Source organism: Vulpes lagopus, chromosome 14 (genome assembly GCF_018345385.1).
Source record: "Vulpes lagopus strain Blue_001 chromosome 14, ASM1834538v1, whole genome shotgun sequence".
NCBI classification, from domain to species: domain Eukaryota; kingdom Metazoa; phylum Chordata; class Mammalia; order Carnivora; family Canidae; genus Vulpes; species Vulpes lagopus.
Window position 1 is genome coordinate 6556596 of NC_054837.1, and position 18115 is coordinate 6574710.

Here is an 18115-nt window from a genome sequence, read left to right on the forward strand (position 1 = left end):
ACTCTGGGAAATCCATGTTAACCGCTTGGCCACTCTCATATACCCAGGCCCAGTGTTTTAAAAAAATGAAGAAATGCTAAAAGAGGATTTTAGAAACAGGTGTTTAAAATGTGCACATTGGACACATCAGTACTTTTAGCGTACATGCTTACAATGACTGTAATTATCTTGAGACAACTTCCAAAGTCTAAATTTGAGGCCTTAGAGTCTCCCTTCTGAAAGGCCTATTTAAGCATCTAGTAGATTCAGTTTTACTTTTTTTTTTTTTTATTCATGAGAGAGACACACAGAGAGAGGCAGAGACACAGGCAGAGGGAGAAGCAGGCTCCATGCAGGGAGCCTGATGTGGGACTCGAACCTGGGACTCCCTGAGCTAAAGGCAGATACTCAACCTAGCTGAGCCACTCAGGTGTCTTACATTTTTGACCACCTACTAGGAGACCTTCCATCCCTCCTTCCCTCTGTTCCTCTTTTGAGTCTAGACAAGTTTAGTGCAAGTTCCAGAGGAACCAAGAAAATGACCAGCGATTTTTTTGGTCTTTGGGGATTCTACTTTTGTAATATTTGCCACATAATCTTTTTTTTTTTTTAATTGAAATATAGTTGACACACGTTATATTGGTTTCAGGTTTATAATGTAGTGATTGGATAACTCTATACATTGTGGACTACCATCTGTCACCATAGAACACTATTACAATACCGTTGACTATATTCCCTGTGCTGTACTTTTCATCCCTATGACAAAGCCTTTATCTCCTGCTCTCCTTCACCCATTTCGTCCATACTCCTACCTGCTTCCCTTTGTAGGGTCTATTTCTACTTTTTGTTTGTGTATTAATTGGTTTTGCTTATCAGATTCTACATTATAAGTGAAATCATATGGTATTTGTCTTTCTCTGACATCTCTGTGTCCATCCATGTTGCAAATGGCAAGATCTCATTTTTTATTTTAAATGGCTGAGTAATATTCCTGTGTGTGTGTGTGTATTATCTCCTCTTTATTGATCTGTCAGTGGACCCTTGGGCTGATTCCATAATTTGGATATTGTAAATAATGCTGCAGTAAACTAGGGGTGTGTGTATCATTTTGAATTAGTGTTTTCATTTTCTTTGGTTAGATACCTCGTAGTGGAATTAGTGAATCATAGGGCAGTTCTACTTTTAATTTTTTGAGGAACCTCCATACTATTTTCCACAGTCGCTGCACCAATTCACATTCTCACTGACAGTACATAAGGGATCCTTTTTTTCCCACATCCTTAATAACACTTGTTTCTTGTCTTTTGGATTCCAGACATTTTTGAGAGTTGTAAGGTGATACCTCAGTGTGGTTTTGATTTGCATTTCCATAATAATTGTTGATGTTGAACATCTTTTCATGTGCTTATTTGACCATTTGTGTATCTTTGGAGAAATGCCTAAGTTTTTTGTCCATTTATAAACTGAATGGTTTATGTTTTTATTGTTGAGTTTTGGGACTTTATATATTCTAGGTATTATATATTCTTTATATATTCTAGGTATTAATCCCAGATAATGTGATTTGCATATATTTTTCCCATTCTGTGGGTTACCTTTTTGCTTTGTTGATACTGTCCTTTGATGCACAAAATGTTTAAAAATTTGATGCAGTCCAGTTTAGCTGTTTTTTGTTGACTGCCTTTGGTGATACATCCAAGAAACCATTGCTAAACTGGTATTATAAAGCTTTTATATTTCCTGTTAAGAGTTTTGTAATGTTCAGTCTTTTTTGTTTAGATCATTATTAATCCCTGTTTAGTAATTTTTTTTTTTTTTTTTTTTGGTGTAAGACAAGGGTTCAACCTAATGCTCTTACATGTGGATAGCTACTTTTCCCAGCACCATTTGTTAAAAAGACTGTCCTTGCCCCATGGAATGGTCTTGGAACACTTACCAAAAAATTATTTGGCCATATATACAAGAGTTTGTTTCTGGGCTCTCAATTCTAGTCCATTGCCAAATATGTCTGTCTTCATGCCAGTACCACACTTTATATCTTTATAGTAACTTTTTGAAATCAGGAATTGTAAGTTTTACAGCTTTGTTCTTCTATTTCAAGATTGTTGTGGCCATTGAGGGTTCTTTGAGAGAGCATATGAATTTTAGGATGGAATTTTCTTTTTCTGCAAAGAAAAAAAAAGTTTTGGAAATTTTTGAATGACATTAATCTGTAGATTTTGTTGAGTGGTATTGAAGTCTTAACAGTATCAAGTCTTCCAATCCATGAATGTGGAATGTCTTTCCATTTATTTAGGTCTTTCATTTTTCCAACAGTGTTTTGTGGTTTTCTCTCTGTATCACCTGATGAAGTTCATTTGTAGATCCTCTTTTTCAGCTAATCATAGATGGGATTTTCCTTTTTGGATTGTTCATTGTTAGTACATAGAGATATAACCAATTTTTACATGTTAATTTTGTATGCTGCTGCTTAATTTTTGCTTAATTTGTTTATTCTAACCATTTTTTTGTGGAATCTTTAAGGTTTCATACATATAAGAACATGTCATCTGCAGAGACGATTTTATTTCTTCCTTTGCAATATGGATGCGTTTTTGGATAGAGGTGGCAAAAGTAGACTTCTTGTTTTGTTACTGACCTTGAAGGAAAGGTTTTGTCTTTTACTATCGCATATCATATTAACTATGGTGTGGAATTTTTTTTTTAAAGATTTTATTTATTCATGGAGACAGAGAGAGAGAGAGAGAGAGAGAGAGATACTGAGAGAGAGGCAGAGACACAGCCAGAGGGAGAAGCAAGCTCCATGCAGGGAGCCCGATGCAGGAACTGACGCTGGTTCTCCAGGATCACGCCCTGGGCTGAAGGTGGTACTAAACCACTGAGCCACCGGGGCTGCTTGAATTTTTTTTTTTTTTTTAATAGACTTTAGTGTTTCGAGCCATTTCCCTTTCACAGCTACATTTGGTAGAAGGTACAAAAGTGTCCCGTATGCCCCCTGCCCTCACACCTGTAGTCTCCTTCGTTATGATTGCCCTCTGCTAGAGTGGTCTGTTTGTCATAATTGATGAACCTGTACTGACCACATCGTTATCATATAAAATTCATAATTTACATTAGGGTTCACTCTTGGTTGTGTGTCGAATGGGCTTGGACACATTTAATGACATGTGTCCACCATTACAGGAGCATACCCAGTAGTTTTACTGCTCTCACACTAGTCTGCATTCTGCCTATTTATACCCCCACCCCCACCCCAGCCTCTGGCAACTGCTGATGTTTTTACTATCTCTATCCTTTTGACTTTTCTAGAATGTCATATAGGTAAAATCCTATGCATACAAAACTCTAGTAACAGCAGTATGTGAAATAGCCACAGCGTGCAAGATGGTATGGCCATTTTGGAAGAGAGCTGGTGGTTTCTTACAAAACGAAATCTATTCCATAAAATCGAGCAGCTGAATTCCCTTTGTTTACCCAAAAGAGTTGAAAACTTACGTTCACACCAGCATGGATGTCATGTCTTAAATGCCTGGCTCCCAAAAGAGGAAAAAGGGAGGTAAATGAAGGAAAAAAAAATAGGTTCTAGATCTTAAAGTCCCCTGGAAGCCTTAAAGTGGGGATTTCAGCAATGGTGGCCTGCTTCTGTGTCTGCATGTCTGTAATCAGAGGAGTCAGTGATCAGAACAGATCTCTGATATTTGGAGTACAAGGTCCTATAAGCTGGTGCAGGCTGTGCTGGGAATGTGTGGTGGCTGCCTGCTGGGAGCTGAGGGCGCTGGGCGTGGGTGGGTAGCTGCTCCATACTAAGAGTTGAAATTGACTGAAATGGACTATGATTTACTGTCTCAGCCTTCCCCTGGAAGCTGCAAGCTTTTGAATAGACCCAGGGTTCCAGAATAGTTACACGGGTCAGATTATACCAGTACAGTTGTCTAGGTGCAAAGATGGATTCCTGGTGATTCCTATGCTGCTGTCTTCCCTCAGCTGAGTTTTTATTACAAGTTTTATATGGCTTTTGAAATATATATTTATATATTTTTGACAAAAATAATTTAAAATGTACCTTTTCAGCTTATTTAGAACTAGCTCATAGGAATTCTTTGAAGAAAGTGAAAACTTCTAAATAAAGAAGAATAAAGACTTTATTCTCACAGCAGTCTTAATGAATTCTGAGTTTTATATATTGAAATTATTTGAAGTTGTCTTAGATTTGTATTCTAGATTTCCCACATTTTGAGGGTATTATCTCTTTGCTCTTGTCTAAGTTTTTAGTCTACTTTCTAAGTATCTACAGTTAAATTTTCCCATTTCCCTTTGGAAAGTGCTGTTTTCTTGCTTTTTTCCGCTGTTCCATTGTATCAGATTTATAAGGCAATGAGCCAATTGTGGGCATGAAATCCTTGGGAGGAGAGAGGAGGAAGTGGGAGGGGCAGCCATGGTGAATGTTTTCCTAAGTAATATTCAAGTTCTTTAGAGGACTTACCCTCCCCCCTTTTAAAAAATGCTGTGATATTTTCTTTGAAATAGATTGTTTATTCTCCTGCCAGTCTCACTGTTGCCCAAAGTGCTAGATAAGAAATTGTAAAGTTCACATATTTAAGGGAGCACAAAAAGTATTTTACCAAACCTCACTCAAAAAAAAAAAAACAAAAACAAAAACAAAAAACCCACACACAGAAAAACCACAACCCAAAAAGCAAAAAAACAAAATAAAGCAGAACAACTCTAGGAAAATATAGTTGAATATATAACCTAGATTTTATATATAGATTATATATATTATATATAATATAGAAGCCTGCTTCTCCCTCTGCCTGTGTCTCTGTCTCTCTCTCCCTCTCTGTCTCTGTGTCTCTTATGAATAAATAAATAAAGAAAAAGTAAAATGTTAGATAGCTTATAGCTAAGAGAACCAGGCTTGGAAGGATTTGCAGAAGCTGAAGGAAGCAAGGCCTGGTCAGGAGGTTACAGTAAGGGCTTTCTGCTTAGGACTCTGCTGCTTGGATACTGACTGTCCAAAGTACTCCTGCCATGACTGCATTTGGTGACTGTGCTTGGAAGCCTTCAGCTCTTCTGGAGATCTCTTTGAGGGATCTGACTCCTCTGCACCTTGCTTGTTCACCACCTGGGATTCACTGTCCAGAGCAGGAGGACCTGATTGGTCTTATGCTTGAGCACATGAGGAGAAAGATGGGGAAGGGAGTATTTGCTTCTCATCTCTTGAAACTGTCTCCGGATTAGAATGGTTTTGGATGCTGGGCAGCCTAAGGAGGACGAAGATCTCCTACAAACTTCTCTTACTTTATATCTTCTATCCTCAGACTCTCTTCCTAAAGATACCTACAATTAAAACTTCCAGGTGTTCTTTGAGATATTTTTTCCATCTTTTATCTACTGTTTAAGAAAAATAGATGGGGGGATCCCTGGGTGGCGCAGCGGTTTGGCGCCTGCCTTTGGCCCAGGGTGCGATCCTGGAGACCTGGGATCGAATCCCACGTCGGGCTCCTGGTGCATGGAGCCTGCTTCTCCCTCTGCCTGTGTCTCTGCCTCTCTCTCTCTATCTGTGTGACTATCATAAATAAATAAAAATTAAAAAAAATAGATGGGAACATATTGCATGCTCTTCTGCATCTTGCTTTTTTTCATTTAACATACTTAGGAATTTTCCATACCAGCATGGAGATGGAACTGATTTTGTTATTGGCTGTTATTCCATTTTATTTATCATTCCATAATAAACAGTCCCCTCTGATGTACATATAGGCTATTTCTAGTTTATTACTATTGAAAACAGCACTCTAATAAACATTTTCACACATGTATCTTGGTGTCCTTTTTTAAGTATTTACTGAAGGTAAATTCTTAGCAGTGGAGTTGCTGAGACCAGTGTGTCCATGGATTAAACTTTTACCCTCAAAAACAGTATTATTTTGTGTTCTTACCAACTTGTATGAGAGTGTCTTTCCCTGCTCACAATCTTGGCAAACTGAGTACTATCAAACTTAAAACTTTTTGCATTTATTGGTAATTTGATTTTTCATCGCATTTCTTTAATTATGAGATTAAGTAACTTTGTGATGTTTATTGGTCATATCTTTTTTCCCTTAATGGTTTTTATGAACTCTTTGAAAAATAAGGAAGTTAGTGGTATTCTTTGTTCAGACAATTTTATAATGCCCCACCTCACTAGTCTTTTGAATTTTATACCTGTAAGATTCAGGTGCAGCTGTTACAAAGAGCTTGATGTATTTATTACCTGTTTTGAATTATTGATTGCTAACTATATGCTTTACTAATATGTATAATCATGGAATGTCAAAGATTTTGTTGATAGTTGTTTGTTAAGGAATGAATACTCTTTAAGAAATAACCTTGCTTAAGTAGCAAGTTGAAACACTCTTAATCCAGACAAACCCACTCTTGAGTTATTAAATGAGAGCAACATTCTCCTGGACAGGGATGATGGAAGTGAAAGGGAATTTAGTGGCTCCTAAACTTTTTTTTTTTTTTAAGGAGTTCTGCTTGTTTTCTGGTTCTGGTGTCATACAGCTGTCTACTCTGTGGAGTCTACCTCATTTAATGTTCTTTTTGATCCAGACATTTTCCTCACTCCAAGCCCTTTCTTTTGTCTTTACCAGTTTTATGTCCCTTTATTTACGCTCTTTTGTATTCATCTAGGATTATTCCCCTCCCCCTTTTTTTCCTGGTTGTAAAGCTTTTAAATCTGAACATTGTGAGTAAATTCTCTGCAGCTGTATTGATTGGTTTTCTAAGATAATTTCTGTTCACTTGCCTTTTTAAAGCTACTATCATTTGTGATTGTTTATATAGAATTTTAGTTTATAAAGTCTCTCTGTAGTCTTTCTAGATTTTGAGTTATGAATTCATAGCCTGTTATTTAAATGAAGCTTTTGAAATTTGTTTTACTGATCTGTATCATATCTAACTATGCCAGTATTTCCTTCCTTGTCTGACGTGAACTCTAAAATTATATGAACACTTTCTCCCTGTTTCCTGGCATTTCCACTCAAACTTGTTCCTCATTCTTGGTTAGAAATATTTCCAGAGTTTTAGTTTTCTTCTTTATTTTATTAATCTGCTGATAAAATTAATCAAACATATCAGGAATTTGTTAGAAAACTGCATATAGTTGAAAATATTTTTAGTAGTTATTTTGACTGTTGTTAAGTCCCAGTTATTACTGTATCTTTCCTATTTCAATTTTATTCCCTCTTCCAAGAATATATCCATTTCCACTACTTTATTAAGACATATGTATTGTAGTCTATTGGATTTTTTATCTACCTGTTTTAGACTTGTGCTATCCAGTATGTTAGCTATTAGCTACATAGAGCTATTTATGTTTAAATTTAAATTAGTTAGGTTTACTCATTGATTTTCATTTGCACTAGTAGTCACTAGCTACATATGGTTAGTGGCTACTGTGCTACACAGCATAGATACAGAACATTTTCATCATTGTGGAAAGTTCTGTTTTGCAGTGCTGTTATTCTTAGTGTCATTGTGCTTTTCATTCTAAAAAGTTCTCACTCCTGAAGATGGTACACTCCTTCTAATGCTATCTCTAGTATTAAGCAAAATACATTAGACATATTTTGAGGTGGGTTGCATTTTACATATTTGTAGTTATGTTCAAATTACTTTTAAAATCAACTTTATTGAGGTATAATTTATATGCAGTAAAAATGTACTCACTTTAAGTGTATATAGTTCAGTGAGTTTTGACATGTATATACATCCATGTATATACATCACTGCAGTCAAGATTTGGAACATTTTTATTGCCATAAAAGTTTTCTTCGTGGCCCTCTGCAGTCAGTCCTCCAACCCTGGTTCTAGGCAGTTTCTAAATCTTAACTGTAGTTAAGTGTTTGCTTGTGTTAGTATTTTATATGAATTCAGTTACATAGTATGGTACTTTTTTTTGGTCTGGTTTCTTTCTCTTAGCATAATTACCCTGGTAGCTGCTTGCATCAGTAACTTGTTTCTTTTTATTGCAGAGTAGTATTCCATGGTATGGTTATCATATAATTTATCCACTCACCTGTGACGGACATTTGGGTTGTTACAAATTGGGTCTATTATGAACAAAGCTACTATGAGCATTCATGTCCAGGACTTCTGTTGACATATATTTTTATTTCTTTTGGTTAAATTAAATATCCATGAAAATAATTGCTGGGTCTTTAGGTTAATAAGATTATTAAAAGAAAAAAAAAAGTATATGTATTTAGGTTAATGGAACAAAATAGAGATTACAGGAAAACGCATACATTGTTAGACAAAGATGCCAAGAGAATTCACAGGGAACAGGATACTCATATTAACAAATGGCTTTGGAACAACTGCATGTCAGTTTAAAAAATGATATGAACATTGACTACTTCTCATGATATAAAAAATCTCCTGTTACATGCAGACAGATTGTAGATAGAAGCATAAAAGTAAAATGTAAGACTATAGAACTAATTGATTAAAACAGAAGAAAATATTTGTGGAAAAAAAAAAAGAAAATCTTTGCAAACTTTGGTTTAGTCAAAGATTTCTTAGTACATAGGGAGTTAACTATGTAAAAGAATTCACAAGTTAGACTTAGCATTTAAAGCTTATGTTGTTTGAAAGACATCATTAATAAAATAAAAAAACAGCAAGTCTGGGAGAAATATTTGAAATACGTAGTATCTTGAATTCAACACAATATAAAGATAATTTTACAAATTCATTAGAGGACAACCCCATGAAGAAAAGGACAAATGATTTGAACAGAAACTTTACAAGAGAAGATACATAAATGATACATACACATATTAAAATACATTCAAAATCACTCATCAGGAAAGTGAAAATTGTAAGATACTGAGGCACTTTTTCATATTTTACTGGGATTACTAAAATTTAAGGGGCTAATGGGTTGGCAAGGATGTAGATCAACTGGAACGCTAATCCATGTTGGTAAAAGTGCAGAATGATATAACTTCTTTGGAGAAATGGTTGGCAGTTTTTTATTCATAATAACAGCCTTCTGAATTTTTTTTCAGTGGGTTATAGTTCACTTCCTCTGCTGTTTCTTTTCTCTCTAGTTTTATTCCTCTTTTGAGAGAGATTTTCTTTCCTACTGGGGGATCATTGTCTTTGATCAGATTTTAATATAAAATTCATACTTTGGCTTTTTTGTTTATCTTGAGGTAAGAGAGAAGGCAATACTGTGCAGGCAAGTGTTAAGAGTGCATTTTTAACAAGATATTTTAGTTGTATTGGATATATAACTGATTTTAAGTTTGACAACCTGAAGATGACTAGGAGAAAATAGTTACGGATTAGAATGTTTGGAGCTTGCCTGTGTTAATGGGATTAAGGCAAAGATGACTCCTGTGTTGAAAAGGAAAGCAGCAACCCAACTTCATGTTTTAGTAGTAGCAGTAGCAGCTGTAGGTATATTGGAGTTCTAAGAGCAAAGTTTAATTTAACATGAATACAGCAGAAGTAAATATGGTGCCAAGTAGTTAGCTACAGAAAAATGTAGCAAATAAGCTATTTTGTTTTTTTTTTCTTTTCAAATTTGTATTTTTCTTTTTTATCTATTTTTGGATTAGTAGGGACTGTCCAGTATTCTTAGGCTCTTTTCTGAATGAGGTACCTTAAAGAGCTTTTGCTTCTGGGTTTCTCTCAAACTGCTAGGAGCATTTGTTATTATGATTGTAGTTGCCAGTACTACACTGTATCTACAGTAGTGCTTGTCACAGAAGTACTCAATAAATATTTGTAAGATGAATTTTTATCAATTCTCCAAGCTTTTGAAAATAATCTAATGCTCTAATAATATAAGCTTTTGTATCATTATGTATTGGCACCAAGCAGAGATATACCAGTTCGCCTTCAAGAAACAGAATGACTCTCAAGCTTTAACGTAAGACTTGAATTTAATTCACTAGAATAGATTTAGTCTACATAAAGCCCTTCAGTGGATTGATCTCTTAGCTCTTGAAAAATCGTCGATGGGAAAAGTGTTAAATTAGGTTGAATGGAGAGCCATGTGGGATGTGGGAAGCAGGATGCAGTCATTCTTGAAAAATGCAGTTGGCCACATTGTTCTTCTGCAGTCCCCAGTCTTCTGTTAAAAGAGTAGATGTTTCTTTCCAGACACTGAACATGTGAGGCTTAGAATGTCTGTCTTTTATGGTTTTTGTATCTTTGTTGAGACTCTCCATCCATTCACTTATTGTAATCATCTTCTTTTACATTCGTGTATGTATTTATAATAGCTACTTTCAGGTCCATATCTGCTAATTCCAACATCTGATTCATCATGGAATTGGTTTCTATTGACTGCTTTTTTCTCTTGGTTATGGGTCATGTTTTTCTGCTTTGCATGTCTAATAAATTTTAATTGTATGTTGAATGTCGTGACTGATACATTGTAGGGAGTCTGGATTGGTTGTTGAGTTTCATTTTGGCAGTCCTTTATTTTTATTTATTTATTTATTTTCTTTTTATTACTGCGTTTTTGTCTGTTGTGTAGGGTTTTTTTATTTTAATGTGACTGAATCCACTTGTTTCCTCTTTTTTTTTTATTTTTAAGATTTTCTTTATTCATGGGAGACACACACAGAGAGAAAGAGAGAAGCAGAGACACAGGCAGAGGGAGAAGCAGGCTCCATGCAGGGAGCCCAATGTGGGACTTGATCCTGGGACTCCAGGATCATGCCCTGGGCCGAAGGCAGGCGCCAAACCGCTGAGCCACCCAGGGGATCCCCTTGGCAGTCCTTTATTTTTATTTTTATTTTTTTTATTTTTATTTTTATTTATTTATGATAGGCACACAGTGAGAGAGAGAGAGAGGCAGAGAGACAGGCAGAGGGAGAAGCAGGCTCCATGCACCGGGAACCTGATGTGGGATTCGATCCCGGGCCTCCAGGATCGCGCCCTGGGCCAAAGGCAGGCGCCAAACTGCTGCGCCACCCAGGGATCCCGGCAGTCCTTTAAATTAACGATTAATCTTCTGGTTTTGTCAGGCTTGGTTTTTCTTTGTTAAGGCAGGCCTATTTCAGTTTTGTCTTTTGTCTTAGGGCATGGCATGAACCTCAGTTCCAAGGTGTGGCCTTTCTGGGGTCTCAGCTGAATACCTGGAGTCCTTAAAATGAAGTCTCTCCATTCTGGCTGGGCCAAAAACGTCTCCTCCTGGCTCTGCTATCTCTGGTGTCCTCTCCATTATGCTTTCAGATCCTGCATATATGCATCCCAACCCTTGGCCAAGGACTAGAGGTGAATTTCTCTACAGACTTCTGAGGCTCTCCTATTCAATTCCCTTTCTCTACTATTCTGTTCCACAAACTTTAGCTGCCTTAACACCCCAAACTCAAATCTCTGCCTTTTACCTCAGTGAAACCTTTGTTCCATTTGTTCTGTTGCCTTCTGCTGTGTCAGAAGAGAGCCTCAACACTGAAAGTAAGGCAGTCATGGGAGTTACCTTGTTTCTTTATTCTGAAAGATCACAAACTTGTGCTGCCTTCTGTTTAGTGCCTAAAATCATTACCTCCTACATTTTGCCCAGTTTTACATTTGCTTGTAGCAAGAAGATCATTCCTGTTCCAGATACTCTGTAATAGTCAAAAGTATATACATGCCACTACAAGAAAATTTATAATAGATGACCCCTTTATACTGAAGATCAATATAAAAAGATTTTAAGAGCCAACTTATTTAACACCTGTAATTTGGTTACAATAAACTTATATACTATAAAGTAATTTATAATGTTTAAATTCTGCTTTTTACTGAATTTTACCCATAAATTTGTATTAATTTTTTTTCCAGAAATGGCAAAAACAGGTGAAAAGTTTTACATATTCTCTCTTCCCGACTGATGGTGGATATTGCTAATCATTTTCTTATTCTTCCCCAGCCTCCAACCTGGATGTTGTTTTATAGCCTTGATTTTGCAAACCAACAAGCCACTCCCGCAACCGCTGCCACCACCGCCACCACCACCACCACCACCACCACCACCACCACCACCTAGCTGCCTATTTGCCATTTCTAGTGTATTTCTGTTTACTAGACCAATCAGTATTATTTTGTGCAATATTTAATTTTATGAAAGGTCACCTCTAGAATTAAGGTGATTTTTTAAAAATGCATGTTAGGGACACCTGGGTGGCTCAGTGGTTGAGCCTCTGCCTTTGGCTCAGAGCGTGATCCCGGGGTCGTGGGATCAAGTTCTGCATCGGGCTCCCCACAGGGAGCCTGCTTCTCCCTCTGCCTGTGTCTCTGCCTCTCTCTCTCTGTGTCTCTCATGGATAAAGAAATAAAATCTTTTTAAAAAAATGCATGTTAAAAGAAATCATTAAGGCTATTTATTTAGTAAGTTCTCAGTACTTCATGAGTGGAATGTAGGAAAATGTAGGAGTGGGAAGCAGAAATTCTCAGCACTTGTGCCTCTAATAAATAATACTTGTAATTTAAAAGAGAATGAAAAACTGGGTTTGAATATAATATTTTAGGCACCTGAAGTAACACAGTAAGTGTCATGATGGAATTAAAAATTGGGCTTTTTATTTTATGGCTGTGCCTGTATGAGGGATTTAAAGAGCATTTATCGGCATTTTAACAAATTGTTTTGTTAGTTAATCATTGTTTTTCACTGAGATCAGATTTGCGATTTTGTGATAGTATATGCTAATAGTTTTTTTAAATGTCCTCAGGACAGGCTCAGTATGAATGAAGATATAATTTTTAAAAAGCCTTGTGAGTCTTTATAGACAAGAATTGCATGAATCTCATTAAAACTATTTCTCGAGGACTGTTTTCACACTTAAAAAAACCTGGTTTCCATTTTTTTCTAATTCAAAAATAGTATATGAAAATATTTAGGTAAACTAAAATATACTGTTCAAAAGCAGTTGGATTTCTAAGCTCATCAAGCCCACTTTTTGAAGGTAAAATAATGTGATATATAACTTCACCAATTCTGTACTTTTTTGGGAAATACAGTAGGACAGGAAACTTTTTTTTCTTTTGAAAGTAGTGTACACTTAAGTCTTGACAGCACAGTTGCAGAAATGTTGAAGGTGTATAGTGAAAGCCTCCATCTCTCCCTGAGAACTTTTGATAACTGTTGTGTCCATTTTGGTATTTTGACCTCACTTCAGAATGTGTGCAGGCCTACCACGTGTGAATCGTGTTCCCTGGATTGGGCTATAGGATGTGTGTATCTTTACTTATTTATGTATTTGGATTACTTAACGTTATAGACCCAGAATGAACTAAAAGTGAATTTTAATCCTTCAAAACACCTTTTTCTCTGCTCACATTTAAATTGTAGGCTTTCTGTGAGAAAATTATGTTTTGCAGATCATTTCCTGCTTATTCATTTTTTCTCCCCCCCCCAAAACAAGAACCCTTGGAGGAAAAGATATGGCATTTAGCAATGAGTTGTTGTTTTCTGAATTTTATAGTCACTGTTCTTTAGATAATTTGTTCTTGTCTCGGTTATCCCAGTTATCCTTAGCATTTATCTAAATTTTTGAATTTTGAACCAAATTAAAATGCAAACTGAGAAAAAGCTAAAAGGATAAAGCTTCAAGAAGAAAGCATAGAGAGTATTTTTATGAACTCTAGGGATAGAGAAAGATTTCTTAGAGTACAAAATATTAAAAGAAAAATTTAATATATTGGATTTTATCAGAATTTAAAATTGTTGATTATCAAGACACATTATTAAGGAAATGAAAAGACAAGTCATAGATAGGGAGCAAATATTTATGTCAATGTGTATATCTGATAAAAGACCTTTACCCAGAATATATAAAAGACTTCTATAAATCAATAATAAAAAACCAGTTAATCTAATTGGGGTGGGATGGGGAAGGAGCCTGTGACTTGAACAGACATTTCAAAGAAGAAGGTATAAAAATGGCTAATCAACAAATGAAGATATGCTTAATATCAGTCATCAGGGAAAGGAAATTTAAAACCACAATAAGATACCATTTTATAGGAATGCCGGGGTGGTTCAGTTGGTTAAGCGTCTGTCTTAGGTGCAGGTCATGATACCAGGGTCCTGGGATTGAGTTCTGCGTCAGGGAGCCTGCTTTGCCCTCTGCCTGCCGCTCCCCCTGCTTGTGTTCTCTCTCTCTGACAAATAATATCTTAAAAAAAGAAAGATACCATTTTATATCCATTGGAAAGACTGTGCACCAAATATTGATGAGACTGTGGAGCAACTGGAACTCTTAAAATGCAGATAGGATTGTAAAATGGTATAATTCTTTAGTAGTTTCCTGTGAGGCTAAATATACACCTACCCTATCTACCTTATGACCCAGCAACTCCACTTCGAGTTATTACTTATTTACTCAAAGAAAATGTGTGTCCCCACAAGTCTTGCACAAGAATGTTTATATACTTATTCATAATAACCCCAAACTGTAAGCATCATAAATATCCATCAGATGATTGTGTAGCCACACAATGGAATCATACTTAGAATAAAAGGAATGAACTACTGGTACGTGTAACAGGGATAAATCTGTAAAACATTAGATTAAATGAAAGAAGCCAGTTACAAAAGACTACATATTATATATTACATATATATTACATATATTACATTTATATGAAGTTCAAGAATAGGACAGGTTAATGTATGGGAATATTAGCTGCCTTGGGAGCTTAGTGCGGTTTGACTGCAAATGGACAGTCAAAATGGACAGTGAGAATTTTCTGGGGTGGTGGAGGTATTCTGTGTCTTGATTGAGTTGGTTGTATACCTAAGATCTGTTTTCACCGTGTATAAATTTTATCTCAGTTTAAAGAAAAATTCCCAAAGTACAAATGGCTTAGGGATTGATAAGAGGGTACAAGACAAGAATCCAAGAGTGTGTAACACCACTTTTTTCTGTAATATATTCATAGTTGAATCGAAGTCGTCTTAGCAGAAATCAGTGCTTCTTTGGTTAGTTGAAGAAGCGGGCTAAACAGAAGAATCAGGGCAGCCCGGGTGGCTCATTGGTTTAACGCTGCCTTCGGCCCAGGGCCTGATCCTGGAGACCCAGGATCGAGTCCACGTCGGGCTCCCTGCATGGAGCCTGCTTCTCCCTCTGCCTGTGTCTCTGCCTCTCTCTCTCTCTCTCTCTCATGAATAAATAAATAAAATCTTAAAAAAAAAAAAAAAAAGAATCGTAAAAAGTGACACATACCTTAAATATTTAAAGAAAAGTACACGTGAAATATTAGAATGAAACATTGTTCTCTAGGGTCTATTCTCCACCACCACCAGAACCACAAAGTAGTAATTTCCTTTGTTTCCCTCTGCCCCTAGCAAGAATTCTTAGTCTTTTATACCATTGTCCCTTTTTGGCAAATGGACTCCCTTCTTAGAGTGATTTTAAGTTAGGATTAGAAATACACCTGTTATACTAATATTAGTCATTTGTTTTTGTTTTGCAGAAGGAAATCAAGATTAGAGATAATTGAAGTTAGAGAATAGAAAAACTAGAGAAAATCAGTGATCATCTTCATTTCCCCTTCATTAATAGAACGCTTGTTTTGTTTGCTGTGTACATGTTTTCCCAGAATGCCCATGGTAATTTCAGCTTCCCCTGTGGCTGGATTTGATAATGTAATAACTTGAGATCTGTTCTTTTTAAGTAGAAGTGAAGTTCCTGAAGGAACTTTCCTTTCTCGTCTGCTCTTGCTATGTATATGATGGCACATTGTTTTGGACCATGGACTACCTATCATGTTGGCTGAGCATATGATAGATGGGTCCTGGGCTCCAGTTCTTGACGAAACAAATCTACCCAACCAATTGTAGACTACTAATCCTGAAATTTATGTGAGAGAGTAGTGTATTTAGTATATTTAGTAGCATATTTGTTTATGAGCCCCCCCCTTTTGTTTCTTGCAGCTAAACCTTATTCTCACTGATAATCTAGTTGATTACTCTTTTCTTACTTTGACAGCAGAGACAGTAGTTCATAAATCATCTTATTCTAGGGAAGCAAGAGCAATTTCAGGTACTTAATACATGTTCTCAATAAATTTAAATAAAAGATAATATTGATAGGAATGGGTATCAAGGAATGAAAACATGAAAGCATACCATTAAAAAAAAATACTAGTGACCTGAAGTCCTTGATGAAACAGTGCTCGTGCAAGGAAAGAGCGCTCGTGCAAGGAAAGAGCCTGTTCTAGAAACTGCTGAGTGGTTTATGAAAGGAGGGCCTGACTCTGCAGAAATAAGAGGAACTCATCTTGTCATACTAAATCCGCTAGAGAATATTTTGTTGATATAAGAGAAAGTCACTGTTACATTCATTTTGGTCATAATCGTACAGAAAATATTAAAAAGCAAATATCTGATAAAATACTATAGTTAACACATTAAACAAAGTCTATTTATAGTCTAAGGACTTACTTTAAAGTGTTGATTGTAAATAAATTTTGACATTTGCAATAGTTATATACAGTGACCTAAAAATACATCATTTCACTTAGTGGCAAATTACAAGTAATGCGCATATTACTCTATGGCATGATTTTTCACATCCAAATTTATGAACTCTTTTTCCACTCTACCCAACTACATATATATTTTCAGCCCTCCTTCTAGTAGTATTGTAGTTTTGGTTATATCAGATTTGGGTTTTTATGTGATTATTACTAGATAAATGCTATTTACAGTTAAGTGAAGTAGTATAACTGTTTTTTCCTGAACATTTTGTTATCCTTGGAGTTAAAATTCTCTCTCTCTCCTTCTCTCTCTGCTTCTTTAGTTTCTATGTTCTTAACTTTAACCCTAAACTGTATAAATCTCTCAACATGTTCCAGCACATTTGGCATTATGTTGATTTTATCTTCCTCAGAAGGAGCCTTCTGATCCATCCTGATCTGGGTCAGTTGTTCACTAGGCTTGAGGTAACTGTCTGCTTGGGATGGATGTTCCTTCACCATTATTCTGGGGATTCCTTTTTTCCTTCTCATGAGTTGGACTCTTCAGTTCCTGGAATCGTCATCTTTCATGGTTTCCCACCCTTGTTTTGGTGGAACATATCTTCTAGTAACTTCCTGAGAGAGAATATGTAGGCAGCAAAATTACTGAGACTTCTCTCATTTAAAGATGCCTTTATTATATATTCACACTTGATTTATAGTCCAGATTCTTTTTTTTTTTTTTTAAATTTTATTTATTTATGATAGTCATACAGAGAGAAAGAGAGAGAGGCAGAGACACAGGCAGAGGGAGAAGCAGGCTCCATGCGCTGGGAGCCTGATGTGGGATTCGATCCCGGGTCTCCAGGATCGCGCCCTGGGCCAAAGGCAGGCGCCAAACCGCTGCGCCACCCAGGGATCCCCATAGTCCAGATTCTTTTTATGAAACCTTTTTCCTCTCCCGCTTCTTCTAGGGTTCTGTGTTTATCTCTTCAGTATTCAGAAATTTCACTGAGCTCTAGATGCCTGTATTTGGGTCTATTTTCATCATTTTTGCTGAATACTCATTGTATCTTTGATTTTGGAAATTCCTTCAGTTTAGGGTATTATTCTTAAATTGTATCTTGAATTTCTTCTCCTTATGTTTTCTGTTTTCTGGAACTCCTATTCATGTGTTGAAACTCCTGGACTTTAAATCTTTTTAAATCTTTTCTTTTGTTTTTGTCTTTTTATTCTGTTCTCTAATCCTCTCCTCCATTACCTACCTCCTAAGAGTAAACGAATTTATATGTGTAAAGGACTTGAATATGGTAAAAAACACGTGGGAAGTACTTTTGTTGGCTGTAATTGTTGCTCTGGTGTAGTTTCTTAACTGTTTGGAGGGAGAGGTCTTTGGTCTTGATTCTCTGACTTAACTAGCTGTATGACCTTGGGCAAGTTTTGTAATTTCTTTGACACCTACTTCCTCATTTGTAAAATGTGGATACACTCTGTCTCTCAGATATTTGTGAGTGTGGACTGAGAAGATGTATGTGAAAGTACTTAATGAACTTTGTATAGAGTTAATAGTTACTACTTGCATCTTTCAAATGTGAAAAGGTTTCTAGTTTGAAAGAAAATGATGGCTTAATTTTCAGGGTTATTTTTAAGATTACTCGATTGCACCTGACTGTTCTTCACA

General features: G+C 36.1%; 1 protein-coding gene across 2 annotated transcripts in view; it reads left to right on the top strand.

Annotated features, from left to right (window-relative positions):
* The window catches only part of PTEN (phosphatase and tensin homolog), an 88359-nt gene that overhangs the window by 31673 nt on the left and 38571 nt on the right, over positions 1-18115 (top strand). The window lies entirely within an intron of this gene.